Below are 18,109 nucleotides of genomic sequence, written 5' to 3'. Positions count from 1 at the left end.
GCAAGGACTCATCCATCAGGTACACTTTTCTACCAATCTACGGGTGCACTATGATGACTCACAACTCTGATGGGGACACCTGATCTCTGATGGAGTCACTCTGATTGGGACTTCTGAAGGAAGGGGACATGCTGAGGGGGACACCTGATCTATGGGGGCACTCTGATGGGGACACCTGATCTATAGGGGCACTCTGTTGGAGACTCCTGCTGTCTGTTTAGGCACTCTGTTGGGGACATCTGATCTATGGGGCACTCTGTTGGGGACACTTGATCTATGGGGGCACTCTGATAGGGACACCTGATGTAAGAGGTACTCTGATGGGGACACCTGATCTATGGGGGAACTCTGATGGGGACACCTGCTGTCTGATAGGGGCACTCTGATGGGGACACCTGATCTATGGGGCACTCTGTTGGGGACACTTGATCTATGGGGGCACTTTGATAGGGACACCTGATGTAAGAGATACTCTGATGGGGACAGATGATCCATGGGGGCACTCTGGTGGGGACACCTGCTGTCTGATGGAGTCACTCTGATGGGGACACCTGATCTATGGGGCACTCTGAAGAGGACACCTGATCTAGGGGGGGCACTCTGTTGGGGACACTAGATCTATGGGGGCACTCTGATAGGGACACCTGATGTAAGAGGTACTCTTATGGGGACACCTGATCTATGGGGATACCTGATGTAAGGGGTACTCTGATGGGAACACCTGATCTATGGGATCATTCTGCTGGGACACCTTATGTAAAGAGGCACTTAGGTGGGGACACCTTATGTAAAGGGGTACTCTGATGGGGACATTCGATGTAAAAGAACACTGTAATGGGGACACCTGATCTATGGGAGTACTCTGCTGGGACACCTTATGTAAAGGGGTACTCTGATGGGGACATCCGATGTAAAGGGGCACTCTGATGGAGGGACATCATGTAATGGGGCATTGTAAATGCCTTAATGTATGCAGAGCAAATTGACAAGTGGTGAGATGTCCACAGCATAACTGAGAAAGATTCATGAGCTTAATGATTGACATCATTGAACACAAATATGATGACCTTTAAAACAAATCATTTGAATAGAAACAAATTGATGAGTTGATATTCAAAGTTAATGATTTATGTTTTGGAATAGTTTTGCTTTCAACAAAACAACTCTCCTTTTGAGATTATTGTCCTATTAGGGTTGTGTCTGATATATGCCCAACTTGGGTACTTCCATCAAAACTGAAGGTTTCCATTGTCCTATTAGGGTTGTGTCTGATATATGCCCAACTTGGGTACTTCCATCAAAACTGAAGGTTTCCATTGTCCTATTAGGGTTGTGTCTGATATATGCCCAACTTGGGTACTTCCATCAAAACTGAAGGTTTCCATTGTCCTATTAGGGTTGTGTCTGATATATGCCCAACTTGGGTTCTTCCATCAAAACTGAAGGTTTTCATGACCATGGTTAGTCAGCTGCCTGGACCGAAGAGCTGTGGGTGGGTGATTCCCACAAAAGAGAAGGGGAGCTCATGACATCATTGACCTCATATGGCCATGTGGACCTATTAGGTCACAAATGTCCTAAGCATCCCATCCACTTTGTGTTCATCAGTTATAGGGTGGGGCAGCTGGGGAATCCTCCCATTTGCAACTTCAAACCCAAACCTGGTTCAGGACAAACAAGTTCATCCCTACCCATGGGGACACAAAACTCAGGTGCTTTTGGCTTGTACCCCCAGCTGATAGTGGGGCGATTTACCAAAAACTGGCTTTTGACTTTGCAAGGGGATTTTCCCTTAGCTTAGTAAATAAGGAAGCCTTGCTGACTTCCATCTACCAACTTTAACCACTTCCATACCGGGTAATTTTACCCCCTTCCTGCCCAGGCCAATTTTCAGGTTTCATCGTTCTCACACTTTGAATGACAATTGCAACAACACTGTACCCAAACTAAAAGTTTATCATTTTCTTCACACAACTAGAGCTTTCTTTTGGTGGTATTTAATCACCGCTGGGGGTTTTATTTTTTGCTAAATTAACAATAAATACCGAAAATTTTAAAAAAACTTTATAAAAGTTTGCAAATAAATAATTGTTCTTCATAAATTTATGCCAAGATGTATTCTGCTACATGTCTTTGGTGAAAATACCCAAATTATTATTTATTATTTAGTCTGCAGGAGAGTTCACAAACTATGTAATATATCTGAAAATGTATCAATCCTGAAGTACTGACAGCCAATCTAATTTCTTGAAGCCCACAAATGTCAGAACAGTACAGAGATCCCCCAAATGTCAGAACAGTGCAGATATCCCCCAAATGACCCCGTTTTGCAAAATAGACATCCCAACGTATTTCATAAGAGGCATGGCGAGTTTTTTGAAGTTGTAATTTCTTTGTCATCATTTTTCGGAAAATGAAGAAATTAAAAAAATAATTTTCACAATTTTTGTTTTTACATACTGTCACCAGTGCAGTACAGTGTCATCATATATCTGGCATGGCGGTGATCAGGGACACTGACTGGTGACAGTATGAAAAAAAAAGTAGAATTTTTTCAATTTTTTATTATTATTTTTATTTTTTTTTATTATTACATTATTTTCTCTTTTTTTAAGATTTTTTTTTTCATATTACACTATGACCAAAGTAGTATAATGTTACCATAGTAACGTTGTACTACTTTGGGGAAGTAATCAGTATTTCATTTTTTTGTTACACAATTTGATTGCTTATAGCGAATAATTTATTTGCTATAAGCAAGCATTTAACTGAATGAAATCGATTCATTCAGATTTTTTCATTGTGATTAGCTGTGACTGGCTACGGCTAATCACATGACACAGATGGGCTGTGATTGACCCAGCCTGTGCATGTGATTGCTGTGACCATTCACAGCCAGACACACTTGTATACAATGGATGACATGAAAGGAAGCCATCCATTGTATACAACTGTCATGTGACCTGCTGTGATTGGTCACAGCAGGTCAGATGGTACTGGCAATGGGGCCAGTACACAGATCTGTCATCGACCGTGTCCGAGGTACACGGCCGGTGACAGATCTCGCCACAGTGCGGCCCTGCAGGCATGCGCAATGCGTGATCTGGGAGGGACGCCATATGATGGACAAATTTTTGATATTTCTATTTTATTATCTATTTTTCTAGAGGATAGTTGGGTGACTTTGATTCTAGGTCATTTTTTAAATGGGTATGTACCCCTTACTCAGTCATGTGGGGGTGGGGCGGTATCTGGAGGCCCACAATTTTTTTCAGTAGGGTTCAAGTTTGACATCTTGAAGTTTTATTTGAAGTTTGCTGAATGCCGCTTGAACTGAACCTAGACCAGACCTGCTATTTGAATGGAACCCCAGAAACATTAAATGGTCCAAATGCCTTTGAAATATAGCAATAATCCTCTGATACAATGAAGCCGGCAACTCGGTAACATCCATTGGAACTGTTCTTTATTGGCTACATAGCAGGATACAGCAGTAACATACTAATGAGTTTCGGCCAAAGCTTTACTCATAGCACGTGCTATGATGTTGACATGGATGTTACCTAGTAGCCGGCTTCATTGTTGTCAGGGCAGGAGCGGTGGAATGGACAGGCAGGCCTAATGGTAGGGTCACGCACCGACTGACGACAGCCACCACCCACAGACCGGAGTCCCTCAGGGCGCGGAGTCTAAGTCCCAGGGCCCCTGATGGTGGGGATGGACTTGACACAGCTAGAGACCAGGTCGCGGCCCCCGAGTAACCCCAGCTGCGGCAATGGCTGCCACCAATGGCAAAAGCTGGTGGGAACCAGATGGGAAACGATAGCATGGTTGGACAGGCCGGGTCGATAACAGCGGGACAGACGGTACAAGACGGTAGGCAAGAATACTCAGGTCACGGGCCGAGTTCAGCAATGGGAGGTCAGATAAAGGTATAAGGCAGAGAAATGTCTTGTCAAAGCCGGGTCGGTTTCCAGGAAAGCAACGAGAGTAGAACAAGAGCTTGCTGCAACACAATCATACAAGACACGAATGCAAAGAGCAGCTGCAGACCGCAGGCTTAAATGTGCTCAGCCACACCCTCCTGGGGGAGGAGCTGCAGAGGCCTGAAAGCATAAAGGCCCCCACCATGCTTTGCAGAAACCTAAGATGGATGCCAGTACATGGAGCAGCAACCTCTGAGGAAAGGTAGGACCTTGACAATTGTATCAGAGGATTACAGGCGTATCTCAGTTTACGTATTTAATGCATTCTGCGGGACGTTTCATATTGCGAAAAATTCATAAACCAAACGCAGTTTCCATAGGAATGCATTGAAAAACCAATTAAGCCGTTCCGGAGGTCAGAAAAAAGTAAAAAAAAGTATTTTATCTGTTCAAAACTCTTTATAAAGTGCACTTTAAAGGCATAAATACTGTACAGTGACATGATTTAAAAAAAAATTTGTAAATGCATTGAAAACCAATTAATCCGTTCCGGAGGTCAGGAAAAAGTATTTTATCTGTTCAAAACTCTTTATAAAGTGCACTTTAAAGGCATAAATACTGTACAGGAACATGATTAAAAAAAATTTGTAAATGCATTGAAAACCAATTAATCTGTTCCGGAGGTCAGAAAGAAGTAAAAAAAAGTTTTATCCGTTCAAAACACTTTATAGGTGCACTTTAAAGGCACGGAGCCAGTGTTATAAACCTCCCAGGCGCAATGCATCCTGGGGAAACTTACTTTGTATTGCGAAACAAAATTCATAAACCGAGGCATTATTTTCAATGGATTTTCATCCGAAAATTACATTAACCGAGGTGTTCGTAAACCGAGGTACGCCTGTATTGCTATAATTCAAAGGCATTTGGACCAGAGCACCATTTGCCAGTCTCCCAGGTAATCTGAGGCAGAGCGTGTTCTCTTTTTTGGACTATATTGTAATGAAACACATTTAATGTTTGTCGGGTTCCATTCAAATAGCAGGTCTGGACTGGGTTCCGTTCAAGCAGCGTTCAGCAAACCTCAAAGAAACTTCAAGATGTCAAACTTGAACCCTGCTGAAAAAAAAAAATGGTGGGCCTCCAGCAGTGGCGGACTGACCATTCAAGCACTCGGGCACTGCCCGAGGGCCCAGGGTCAGTAGGGGGCCCCATGAGATGGCCCTAGTACATTTCATAGGCTTTTTTGGGTGTGGTTTGAGTGTGGGCGAGGAAACAGGGGCCCCATGATCCCCTATTGCCCATGGGCCCCATGAGTTCTTAGTCCGTCCCTGGCCTCCAGATACCGCCCCACCCTCACATGACTGCGTAAGGGGTACATACCCACAATATTGTCCCAACGATAATGAAAATCTCGTTCACAATGAAAATTTCAGTCATTAGAGAAAAGATTTCCGTCCTGCTCCCTTTGCAATTTCTCTTCAAAATGGGCAAAAATTAAGGTCACTTTGACCCCACTATCAGTTACACCAGGGGTCTCCAAACTTTCCAAGCAAGGGGCCAGTTTACTGACCTTTGGGTTTTAGGAGGGCCAGACTGTGACCGGTGGAAGGAGAAAATGCCCTACTGTGCCTCATCATTGGTTGTAATGGGAGGAATAATATTATTATACAGGATTTATATGGCGCCAACAGTTTGCGCAGCGCTTTACAATATAACGGGAGACAGTACAATTGCAATACATTTCAGTACAGAAGGAATAGGAGGGCCCGGCTCCTGGAGCTTACAATCTAAAGGAAGAGGGAGGTGATACAAAAGGTGATAGCTGTGGGGATGATCTGGTGGAGGTGATTCAAGTACAGTTCTTAGGTGGAGGTGGGGAAGGCTTCCCTGAAGAAGTGAGTTTTCAAAGATCGCCTAAAGGCAGACAGGGTGGGGGCTGACCGGAGTTGCAGAGGATGGGAGAGGCTCTGGAGAAGTCCTGGAGGCGAGCGTGGGAGGAGGTGATGAGGGAGCTAGAGAGGAAGATATCTTGGGAGGAGCGGAATTTGATTAGAACATCAAATGAAGTTGTGAAAAGAAACAATCTCATACAAAATTCTACTGGTGTATGGCCGGCTTTAATACGGTGCAGTGGATTGGATTAGGTGAACCCGACTTTAGCAAAGTCGCAGTGTTTCCTGGGTAGCAGTCGCGGCGACCGATAGAACTGGCACTGCTTAATTAAAATTTCATTTCTTGGCTTGCAAGACGCACTTTGTGCTGCGAATAGTCAACAGTATGACTTTAATTATCCAAACGCCAGAATCTTCTGTCTGGTCACTGCGGCTCTAATGGGGCGGCTTTACAAAACACACACTAAAGATCAATGACTGCCCCTCGTCAGGAGCGGGAGAATCATTCTCTGTAGTGCAGCTCTCTGTTTCACATTCATGGGATTATCATTCACACTAATTCTCAGCTGGCAGCTTCATTAAAGGTAAAGCGGAACTCCACCCAAAAGGGAAAGTTCCACTTTTCTGCCTCCTCCCCCCTCCTCCTCTGCCACTTTTGGAAACCTTTTTTTTGGGGGGAGGGGGGGGGGGAGCGGGTACCTGGTTTTGACAGGCAGGGCTGCTGTTAGATATTATGAGGCCCCGTAAAGACTATCTGACAAAGCCCCCCCACCCAAAAGAATAAAAAATGATGGAACACTGGTGCAAGGGAGGATTTACATTGACCACCATGTAACAGGGGATTTTACACCAATCACCAATGTAAAGGGGAATTTACACTGAGCACCAACGTAAGGGGGGCTTTCAACACTCACCCCCCAATGTAACTGAACATTTACACTGACCTCAACACAACAGGAGTATTTACACCAACCACCAATGTAACAGAGACATCTTCACTGACCAGTGGAACGGCTTTCTGTTCAACTCTGCCTCCCAAACCCCTCCTCTACTAACCTCTGCACCCCAAATCCCACCTCTCTTACCATGTGCCCCCCAAATCCCTCCTCTACTAACCTCTGCACCCCAAATCCCACCTCTGTTACCATGTGCCCCCCAAATCCCTCCTCTACTAACCTCTGCACCCCAAATCCCACCTCTGTTACCATGTGCGCCCCAAACCCCTCCTCTACTAACCTCTGCACCCCAAATCCCACCTCTGTTACCATGTGCCCCCCAAATCCCTCCTCTACTAACCTCTGCACCCCAAATCCCACCTCTGTTACCATGTGTGCCCCAAACTCCTCCTCTACTAACCTCTGCACCCCAAATCCCACCTCTGTTACCATGTGCCCCCCCAAACCCCTCCTCTACTAACCTCTGCACCCCAAATCCTACCTCTGTTACCTTGTGCCCCCCAAATCCCTCCTCTACTAACCTCTGCACCCCAAATCCCACCTCTGTTACCATGTGCCCCCCAAATCCCTCCTCTGCTAACCTCTGCACCCCAAATCCCACCTCTGTTACCATGTGCCCCCCCAAACTCCTCCTCTACTAACCTCTGCACCCCAAATCCTACCTCTGTTACCATGTTCCCCCCAAATCCCTCCTCTACTAACCTCTGCACCCCAAATCCTACCTCTGTTACCTTGTGCCCCCCAAATCCCTCCTCTACTAACCTCTGCACCCCAAAGCCCACCTCTGTTACCATGTGCCCCCCAAATCCCTCCTCTACTAACCTCTGCACCCCAAATCCCACCTCTGTTACCATGTGCCCCCAAATCCCTCCTCTACTAACCTCTGCACCCCAAATCCTACCTCTCTTACCATGTACCCCCCCAAATCCCTCCTCTACTAACCTCTGCACCCCAAATCCCACCTCTGCTACCATGTGCCCCCCCCCCCCCCAAATCCCTCCTCTACTAACCTCTGCACCTGAATCCCCCTCTGCTAACCTCTGCACTCCAACCCCCCCCCCCACCCTCTGCACTACAACCCCCCCCCCCCCATTAACTTCTGCACTCCAACCCCCCCTCTGCTAGCCTCTACACTCCAGACCCTTTTCTGCTCAACTCTGCCTCCCAAACCCCTCCTCTACTAACCTCTGCACCTCAAATCCCACCTCTGTTACGCTGTGGCCCTCAACACCTTCCTCTACTTATCTCTGCACCCCAGATCCGACCTCTGTTACCCTGTGCCACCCGAAATCTTCCTCTACTAATCTCTGCACCTGAATCCCCCTCTGCACTCCAACCCTCCCCCACCCGCTAACCTCTGCACTCCAAACCCATTTCTGTTTAACTTTGCCTCCTAAACCCCTCCTCTACTAACTTTTCCACCCCAAATCCTACCTCTGTTACCCTGTGCCCCCCCAAACCCACCTCTACTAACCTCTGCACCCTGAATCCCCTTCTGCTAACCTCTGCACTCCACCCCCCCCCCCCCCCGCTAACCTCTGCACTCCAAACTCGTTTCTGTTCAACTCTGCCTCCCACACTCCTCCTCTACTAACCTCTGCACCCCAAATCCTCCCTCTGTTACCTTATGCCCCCCAAAACCTTCCTCAACTAACCTCTGCACCTCAATCCCCCTCTGCTAACCTCTGCACTCCAACCCCCCCTTTGCTAACCTCTGCATTCCAGACCCGTCTCTGTTCAACCCTGCCTCCCAAACCCCTCCTCTACTAACCTCTGCACCCCCCCCCCCCGTGCTAACCTCTGCACTCCACACCCCCTGCTAACCTCTGCATTCCAAACCCGTTTCTGTTCAACCCCACCTCCCAAACCCCGCCTCTACTAACCTCTACACCCAAATCCTACCTCTGTTACCCTGTGCCCCCCCAAAAAAAACCTTCCTCTACTAACCTCTGCACCTGAATCCTCCTCTGCTAACCTCTGCACTTCAACCGCCTCCGCTAACCTCTGCACTTCAAATCCGTTTTCAGTTCACTTCTGCCTCCCACAACCCCTCCTCTACTAACCAATGCACCCATAAATCCCACCTCTGTTACCCTGTGCCCCCCAGAACCTTCCTCTACTAACCTCTGCACCCTGAATCCCCCTCTGCTAACCTCTGCATTCCAACCCCCCAACCTTTGAACGCCAACATTCCCCCCCCCCCCCCGTCCCCTGCACTCCAACTTACCCCCCCCCCCTTCTGCTATCCTGTGTACCTCCCCCTCTGCTGACCTCTGCACTTCTAGCAGCTACTTATGAGCGGATTTTTTCTGCCCCTAAAAGCGAATTGTGTTGTCCTAGGTGTCCATCACCCCATTGTCGCCTAGAAGCGTTATTGAACAGAAAACAAACGCGGTGCGCTCTACACCCTGCTAATCGCCGCTCAGAGTCAGTTTCCTGCGTTTTTTTTAGCTGGTTAAGGAGCGGGCCAGTAAGCTGGTCGCCTGAGTCGATAACAACTGAGGAGTCTTCAGCTGTCAGTGGGGATTCCTCGCTGACAGCCGAGTGTACACAAGCAAAAAACAGCGTGCCGCCATCCCCCCCCCCAATCCATGCCAGACCCTTCGGTCTGGTAAGAATTTTAACAGAAAACCTGTACCAAAATTAAAAAAAAGAAGAAAACAGCGTGGGCACCCTCCCAACCCCAAAATTGATTGATTTTGAGGAACCCATACTAAAATAATAATAAAAAAAACCCCATGGGGTCCCCCCAAAGTCCATTCTGAACTCTTATCTGAGCATGCAGCCTTGCAGGTCAGAAAAGGGTAGGGGGGGTGAACGAGCACTTGTCCAATAAGCCCACCGCCCGCAGACCCCCACATGTACCACCCAGGGTTGTGGGGGAGAGGTCTTTGTCCCTATCAACATAAGGACAAGGTGCTTTGGGGTGGAAGTCCCCCCTACCCCAAAGTACCCCCCCATGCTGAGGGCACATAGCCTGGATTGGTTCAGGGGAGGGGGGCGCTCACTTCTCCCCCCCTCCCTTTCCTGGCCTGCCAGGCTGCATGCTCAGGTAAGGGCCTGATATGGATTGGGAGGGGAGCCCCACACCGTTTTTCTCAAATTTTACATTCAGCTGTCAGTGGGGAACCTCGCTGATGGCTGATGAGTCGTCTGTTGTTAAGGACGCGGGTGGCTGGCTTGCCTCCTGCTCCCTAACAACCAGCTATACACTGCTAAACGCACAAAAAGAGAAAAATGCTGAAAAAAACTCATATGAGCGCTTTTTTTTTTTTTCAAATCCAGAGTTTTTCCAGCTTTTGTTTCAGCTCCTAGTGTGCATGGAGACTTTTTAGGAGACTGAAGCTCCTTTTCAAACTCCGGGCACAAAAACTTTCATTTAAAAAAAGTGTGTACTTCTTCCTAATGTGAGCAGTAATCCAGTGTGAAGCTTTCCCTCTGTGCAGGAGCTTCCTGTAACAAAGACCACTCGCTGCTGCTCTCTCTCCTTGTCCAGGGTGACTGGTCTTGTCTCCGCCCCCTGCAGGCAGCCTGCAGTGGATGGAGCTTGACTGGCCCCTCCCACATCTCTGTTCTCTGCATAGGCTCTGTACAGCACACAGATGAGCCCACTGCTACCTTTTAAGGCGATATCTGTCTTTGCAAAGGTATCTGATGCACACAAAGTGGATTTATATGTTTAGCCTGAGAACATTCGATTTTGCTGTTCTTCCACTGAAACTGCATGTAAAATAAATTTGTGCCAAAGGAGAAAAATCGAATGTTCTCAGGCTACATTCCCAGCAATTCAAATGTGTAGCCGTGAAAAATACCGCTTTGTGCCTACTAGATGGCGCTGAGGAGTATACTTATTTCCTATGATAGCGCCAACTAGTGGCCATAATGCTGTATTTTTATGCAGCCACACATTTGAATTTGCCGAGAATATAGCCTGAGAACATTCGATTTTTCTCCATTGGCAAAAAACCTTTTTACATGCAGTTTCAGTGGAAGAACAGCTTGTGCAAAAGGGGCAATATCGAATGTTCTCAGGCTAAAGTCTCAGCAATTCAAAGGTGTGGCTGTGAAAAATACCGCTTTGTGCCTACTAGATGGCGCTGAGGAGTATACTTATTTCCTATGATAGCGCCAACTAGTGGCCATAATGCTGTATTTTTATACAGCCACACATTTGAATTTTCTGAGGATATAGCCCAAGAACATTCGATTTTGCACAAAATGTATTTACATGCAGTTTCAATGGAAGAACAGCTATGCAAATTTTGTTGAGAAATACACAACTTACGCCTTGCCCAGTAGGTTTGCATCAGACTTTAAAATAGTTAAATGACAAATTATACACTTACAGTCTGAATAGGCATTGCTGAAATGCTGACCGCTTTCTGACGATCCCATATAGAATATTTGCATCGATAAAAGCTGGCGTACATGATTAACCCTGTGCGGTGAGGCTTGGCCTGTCATACCTATGTGAATGTAACAGCGATAATATATTTTTCTCAAGGACTGCCACCTTTTCACATGCATCCTGATCCTCAGATTGTACATCAGGGCGGCCTGGCAAGATTTGAGTGTGGCATCAGTGGGACTCCGCCGGCACAGATCGCATGGCAGAAAGACCGGGCTCAGCTCCCTGCAAGTAAGAGGTAAATAGTGTGGTATAGCACTCCAAGTGGCAAAAATGTCACATTACCAGTGCAGAAGCTCTGAGTGCAGCTACAGTAGAGATATCCTAAAAAAAAGTGAAATCTGACCTCCAGGTACAATCTGTATTATACGGTTCCATCAGTCCTGCTTGGCATTATGTAAGTATGTCAATCTCATACCTGAGGGACCACTGGGGAAGCAGAAGGTGCAGGGTCCGGGGAGAGTAGATATAGTGAATGCAGGGTCCGGGGAGAGTGGATATAGTGAATGCAGGGTCAGGAGAGAGCGGATATAGTGAATGCAGGGTCCGGAGAGAGCGGATATAGTGAATGCAGGGTCCGGGGAGAGCGGATATAGTGAATGCGGGGTCCGGGGAGAGCGGATATAGTGAATGCAGGGTCCGGGGAGACCGGATATAGTGAATGCAGGGTCCGGGGAGACCGGATATAGTGAATGCGGGGTCCGGGGAGAGCGGATATAGTGAATGCAGGGTCCGGGGAGGCCAGATATAGTGAATGCAGGGTCCGGGGAGAGCGGATATAGTGAATGCAGGGTCTGGGGAGACCGGATATAGTGAATGCAGGGTCCGGGGAGACCAGATATAGTGAATACAGGATCCGGGGAGGCCAGATATAGTGAACGCCGGGTCTGGGAAGAGCAGATATAGTGAATGCAGGGTCTGGGGAGAGCAGATATAGTGAATGCAGGGTCCGGGGAGAGCGGATATAGTAAATGCAGGGTTCGGGGAGACCAGATATATTGAATGCAGGGTTCGGGGAGAGCGGATATAGTGAATGCAGGGTCCAGGGAGAGCGGATATAGTAAATGCAGGGTCCGGGGAGGCCGGATATAGTGAATGCAGAGCTTCACCTCAATAACTGATCTAAGGGAATATACAGTCAGGTCCATAAATATTGGGACATCTACACAATTCTAACATTTGTGGCTCTATACACCACCACAATGGATTTGAAATGAAATGAACAAGATGTGCTTTAACTGCAGACTGTCAGCTTTAATTTGAGGGTATTTACATCCAAATCAGGTGAACAGTGTAGGAATTACAACAGTTTGCATATGCGCCTCCCACTTGTTAAGGGACCAAAAGTAATGGGACAGAATAATAATCATAAATCAAACTTTCACTTTTTAATACTTGGTTGCAAATCCTTTGCAGTCAATTACAGCCTGAAGTGTGGAACGCATAGACATCACCAGACGCTGGGTTTCATCCCTGGTGATGCTCTGCCAGGCCTCTACTGCAACTGTCTTCAGTTCCTGCTTGTTCTTGGGGCATTTTCCCTTCAGTTTTGTCTTCAGCAAGTGAAATGCTCAATCGGATTCAGGTCAGGTGATTGACTTGGCCATTGCATAACATTCCACTTCTTTCCCTTAAAAAACTCTTTGGTTGCTTTTGCAGTCTGCTTTGGGTCATTGTCCATCTGCACTGTGAAGCGTCCAATGAGTTGTGAAGCATTTGGCTGAATATGAGCCGATAATATTCCCGAAACACTTCACAATTCATCCGGCTGCTTTTGTCAGCAGTCACATCATCAATAAATACAAGAGAAGCAGTTCCATTGGCAGCCATACATGCCCACGCCATGACACTACCACCACCATGATCACTGATGAGGTGGTATCCTTAGGATCATGAGCAGTTCCTTCTCCATACTCTTCTCTTCCCATCACTCTGGTACAAGTTGATCTCGGTCTCATCTGTCCATAGGATGTTGTTCCAGAACTGTGAAGGCTTTTTTAGATGTTGTTTGGCAAACTCTAATCTGGCCTTCCTGTTTTTGAGGCTCACCAATGGTTTACATCTTGTGGTGAACCCTCTGTATTCACTCTGGTGAAGTCTTCTCTTGATTGTTGACTTTGACACACATACACCTACCTCCTGGAGAGTGTTCTTGATCTGGCCAACTGTTGTGAAGGGTGTTTTCTTCACCAGGGAAAGAATTCTTCGGTCATCCACCACGGTTGTTTTCCGTGGTCTTCCGGGTCTTTTGCTGTTGCTGAGCTCACCGGTGTGTTCCTTCTTTTTAAGAATGTTCCAAACAGTTGTTTTGGCCACGCCTAATGTTTTTGCTATCTCTCTGATGGGTTTGTTTTGTTTTTTCAGCCTAATGATGGCTTCACTGATAGTGACAGCTCTTTGGATCTCATCTTGAGAGTTGACAGCAACAGATTCCAAATGCAAATAGCACACTTGAAATGAACTCTGGACCTTTTATCTGCTCACTGTAATTGGGATAATGAGGGAATAACACACACCTGGCCATGGAAAAGCTGAGAAGCCAATTGTCCCATTACTTTTGGTCCTTTAACAAGTGGGAGGCACATATGCAAACTGTTGTAATTCCTACACCGTTCACCTGCTTTGGATGTAAATACCCTCAAATTAAAGGTGACAGTCTGCAGTTAAAGCACATTTTGTGCGTTTCATTTCAAATCCATTGTGGTGGTGTATAGAGCCAAGAATGTTACAATTGTGTCGATGTCCCAATATTTATGCACCTGACTGTATATTCCCTTAGATCAGTTATTGAGGTGAAGCTCTACTGACTAATCAGCCAGTTATAGGCAAGCACACATTAATTTTTATTTTCCTTGCATGTGATTAGGTATTCTTTGCAAACTGAATTTTTACCACATTCACTAAGCTAAGGGAAAAAAGATTTATAGCAAAGTGCAAATTCCCTGTTGGGCTTTAGTAAATCATCCCCATAATGTCTTAGCGGGGAAATGCAGATATCACATTTTTTTTGGCTTTATGTGGACTCACAGGGGTTGATTTACTAAAGGCAAATAGGCTGTTCGCATCCCAAGGGAATTTTCCCCTGAGCTTAGCGATTGTGGTGACAATTCACTTTGCAATCACCTGGGAGAAAATTAAAAAATAGTATTTTTGTTTGCACATGTATATGTGATGGAAGACAGCAGAGCTTCACCTCATTCACTAAGTGAAAATTCTGTTGCAAATTGAACAGCCTATTTGCCTTTAGTAAATCAGCTCCAAAATGTTGTGTTAGAAGTATGCAGGGATTGTACCCTTTAAATTCTTTATTCATAATCAGTAGGTCTTGGACAACAAACCCTTTACACTGGTGGAGGATATGTATATTGTAAGTGGAAGATATATACAGGGTGTTCCTGAAGTCTTTTTTCCATATATATATATATAAAACACACTATACTGCCAAAAGTATTGGTCGGCCTGCCTTTACACACACATGACCTTTAATGGCCTCCCAGTCTTAGTCCGTAGGGTTCAATATTGAGTTGGCCCCGCCCCTTGCAGCTATAACAGCTTCACCTCGTCTGGGAAGGCCGTCCACAAGGTTTAGGAGGGTGTCTATGGCAAGGTTAGACCATTCTTCCAGAAGCACATTTGTCAGGTCAGGGGAGGAGGCCTGGCTCGCAGTCTCCGCTCTAATTCATCCCAAAGGTGTTCTATGGGGTTGAGGTCAGGACTCTGTGCAGGCCAGTCAAGTTCCTCCACCCCACACTGGCTCCTCCATGTCTTTATGGACCTTGCTTTGTGCACTGGTGCGCAGTCATGTTGGAACAGGAAGGGGCCATCCCCAAACACTTCCCACAAAGTTGGGAGCATGAAATTGTCCAAAATGTCTTGGTATGCTGACTCCTTAAGAGTTCCCTTCACTGAAACTAGGGGGCCAAGCCCAAGCCCTGAAAAACAATCCCACACCATAATCCCCCCTCCACCAAACTTTACACTTGGCACAATGCAGTCGGGCAAGTACCATTTTCCTGGCAACTGACAAACCCATACACGTCCATCAGATTGCCAGACAGAGAAGCGTGATTGGTCACTGCAGAGAATATGTCTCCACTGCTCTAGAGTCCAGTGGCGGCGTGCTTTACACCACGGCATCTGACGCTTTGCATTGCATTTGATGTGAAAATCATTTCTTTTCACAAGAATAGTGAAGGCTACAGGAGGATCAGCAAAGCTTTACTTATCAGTCAGAATACTGGAGCAAAAGTGATACAAAAATTTAACAAAGCTGGAACTGCAGCCATCTCACAGAGACATCCAGGCCATCCACAGAAGTTAACACCTCGACAGGAGTGTCTTCTGGTGAGAAGGGTTGAAGAAAATCACCATGCAAGTTCATTGTAGTTAGCTAAAGAAGTAGAAAGCCAAACTGGGGTACAATGCGGTGTACAGTGCAGAGGAATGGCATGCATGGGTGTCGTCCACGAAGGAAGCCTCTCCTAAAGCCCATGCACAAAAAAGCGTGCCTAAAATTTTCCAGGGCCCCTGCTGAAAAAGAAGACTACTGGGACTCTGTACTCTGGAGTGATGAGACCAAGATACATGTTTTTGGAACTGATGGCTCCAAAACTGTATGGTGTCACAAAGGTGAGGAGTACAAAGAAAAATGCATGGTGCCTACTGTGAAACATGGTGGTGGCAGTGTCCTTCTGTGGGGCTGCATGAGTGCTGCTGTGTCCGAGAGCTTCATTTCATCGATGGTGTCATGAATTCACAGATGTACTGCTCTATATAGAAAGAGTAGATGCCACCATCACTCCGTGCCCTCGGTCGTCGTGCACTTTTCCAACATGACGATGATCCAAAACACACATCTAAGACCTCTATTGCATTTCTGAAGTAGAACCGGGTGACAGTGATTCAGTGGCCAAGTATGTCTCCTGATCTGAACCCAAACCAACATCTATGGGGAATTCTGAAGAGACAAGTTGAGCATCACTCTGCATCCAGCATCCAGCCTCTAAAAAATGTCGTTCTTAAAGAATGGAAAAAAATTTGATGTCGCAATATGTAGCCAACTCATTCATTCCATGCCTAGAAGACTTGGTGCCGTCCTTACAAATCATGGAGGTCATACAGAATACTAGATGGAGGAGTTCTTGTTGTGGGGTGGATTCATTTTTGCATAAACTAATTGGAGTAAAACTGAAGATTTTGTCATCTAAGTTACATTATTAACTTTCCTTCCATGTAATGAGCGACACAAATGTTCTATAAAACTCAGTTTTGTCAAAATGTTTGGAAATTGTTTTTGTGCACATTGAGATATGGATTAAAATCTCACTTTTCAAAAGGGGTGGAGTCATTTATGCTGAGCACTATATATATATATATATTATTATTACATCGAGTTTATATAGCGCCAAAGGGTTTGCTCAGCGCTGTACAATAGAGGGGGGGGGGGGGAGGGGGGGGGAACATGAAACAGTACAGCAACAACAAACAGCACACGAGGGGTTAGAGGGCCCTACTCTTTCGAGCTTACAATCTAGGAGGGAGGGGGTAATATATATATATATATATATAAATATATATACATATACCTCCCTCCTAGATTGTAAGCTCCCAGGATCAGGGCCCTCCTATCCCTCTTGTATTGAACTGTATTGTTGCTGTATTGTCTTCTGTTATATTGTAAAGTGCTGAGCAAACTGTTGGCGCCATAAATCCTGTATAATAATAATAACATAAATCCTGTATAATAATAATAATAATATAAATCCTGAATAATCATAATATAAATCCTGTATAATAATAATAATATAAATCCTGTATAATAATAATAATATAAATCCCGTATAATAATAATATAAATCCTGTATAATAATAATAATAATATAAATCCTGTATAATAATAATAATAATATAAATCCTGTATAATAATAATAGTAATATAAATCCTGTATAATAATAATATATACGGTATATATATATATATATATATATATATATATATATACACACACACACACACAATATTCCTGAATGTACATGCCTAGCCAGGTAATAGTCCATTATATTGTATGTGTAAACGGACTGTCACTTGTCTCTGCCCTTACATTCAGAAATGTATTTATTTATTTATTTCAGGCACCGTCAGTTTACACAGCACTTTACATATATATTGTACATTCACATCAGTCCCTAACCCTCACGGGGGCGTACAATCTAAGGTCCCTAACTCACATTCATACATACACATACTAGGGACAATTTAGACAGGAGCCAATTCACCTACCAGCATGTCTTTGTAGTGTGGGAGGAAACCGGAGTACCCAGAGGAAACCCACGCAGGCACAGGGAGAACTATGTAGATAATTAAATTGCACATACAATATACATATCCTACCACTGGGAACCAGGTCTGCCGCAGAGCGCTGACATTCTGATTACTGATGATGCACAATGCAGTTTGATGTCGAATTATCACCGTGTTTTACTCTTCCATTTGTTGAAATTTTATTATGTTTTCTAAAAGCAGCTTTTATGATACAAAAATGTACCATTGCAGGTTCACCCGGCTCCCTTCTGGGGTTCTGCTGATCTCTCGGGTGCAGCCGGAGGATGCCGGGTTATATCGCTGTGTAGCAACTAACATGGTGAACACCCTATACAGCAATGAGGCTCAACTCTCTGTGGACCAAGGTATCTCTCACCCATTCTTTATTGTTCTTTATCTACTCATTATGGAGCACAAACCTCCAACAAACCAGGTATTTCATGTGTATTGTCATTTAATTTAACCCCTCACCTACCGGGCACTTATACCCCCTTCCCTGCCCAGGCCAGTTTTCAGCTTTCAGCGCTGTCACACTTTGAATGACAATTGCGCGGTCATGCAACACTGTAACCATATGACATTTTTATCATTTTTTTGAGACAGAT

This window comes from Staurois parvus, unplaced genomic scaffold (genome assembly GCF_062004578.1).
Source record: "Staurois parvus isolate SC_StPar_1 unplaced genomic scaffold, SC_StPar_1.0 ptg001407l, whole genome shotgun sequence".
NCBI classification, from domain to species: domain Eukaryota; kingdom Metazoa; phylum Chordata; class Amphibia; order Anura; family Ranidae; genus Staurois; species Staurois parvus.
This window is presented reverse-complemented; position numbering follows the sequence as displayed.